Source organism: Sinocyclocheilus anshuiensis, unplaced genomic scaffold, assembly GCF_001515605.1.
Source record: "Sinocyclocheilus anshuiensis isolate Anshui unplaced genomic scaffold, SAMN03320099.WGS_v1.1 scaffold685, whole genome shotgun sequence".
Classification (NCBI taxonomy): domain Eukaryota; kingdom Metazoa; phylum Chordata; class Actinopteri; order Cypriniformes; family Cyprinidae; genus Sinocyclocheilus; species Sinocyclocheilus anshuiensis.
In genome coordinates, this window is record NW_015539864.1 from 322125 (window position 1) to 322561 (window position 437).

Sequence of the window (437 nt, forward strand, 5' to 3'; positions counted from 1 at the left end):
AAAGCGAAACTACTTTGTTTGGTCTTCCAAAAGAGGACGATATCCGCTTCGTCATGCCTAGAGCTGATCCGTGCTGGTCGCTGAGGAAATACATCAACTTTCACCGTGGACGAAGCGGAGTTCAGCCCGGGGTCGTCACGTGGTTGCCGCTCATTCATCGGGTCCGCCGGGCACGCCGTTCTCGACCCCGCCGCCTCAGCTCACTCTAGGGGCTCCGCTCAAACTAAGCCGGGGCTTCCGCTCACGCTAGCCCGGCCTCAGCTCTCTCTAGCCCGGCCTCAGCGCACACTAAGCCGGGGCTTCCCCTCACGCTAGGCCGCTGTGTTTTTCGTTGTGAAAGCGAAACTACTTTGTTTGGACTTCCAAAAGAGGACACGACTACAAATCAGTGGTTAAGTTGTATTTACAACACTGTTCCAGAACAGTTCAACCCAAAT

General features: G+C 55.1%; 1 protein-coding gene across 1 annotated transcript in view; it reads left to right on the forward strand.

Moving 5' to 3' along the window:
- The window catches only part of LOC107684973 (teneurin-3-like), a 323878-nt gene that overhangs the window by 253608 nt on the left and 69833 nt on the right, over window positions 1-437 (forward strand). The window lies entirely within an intron of this gene.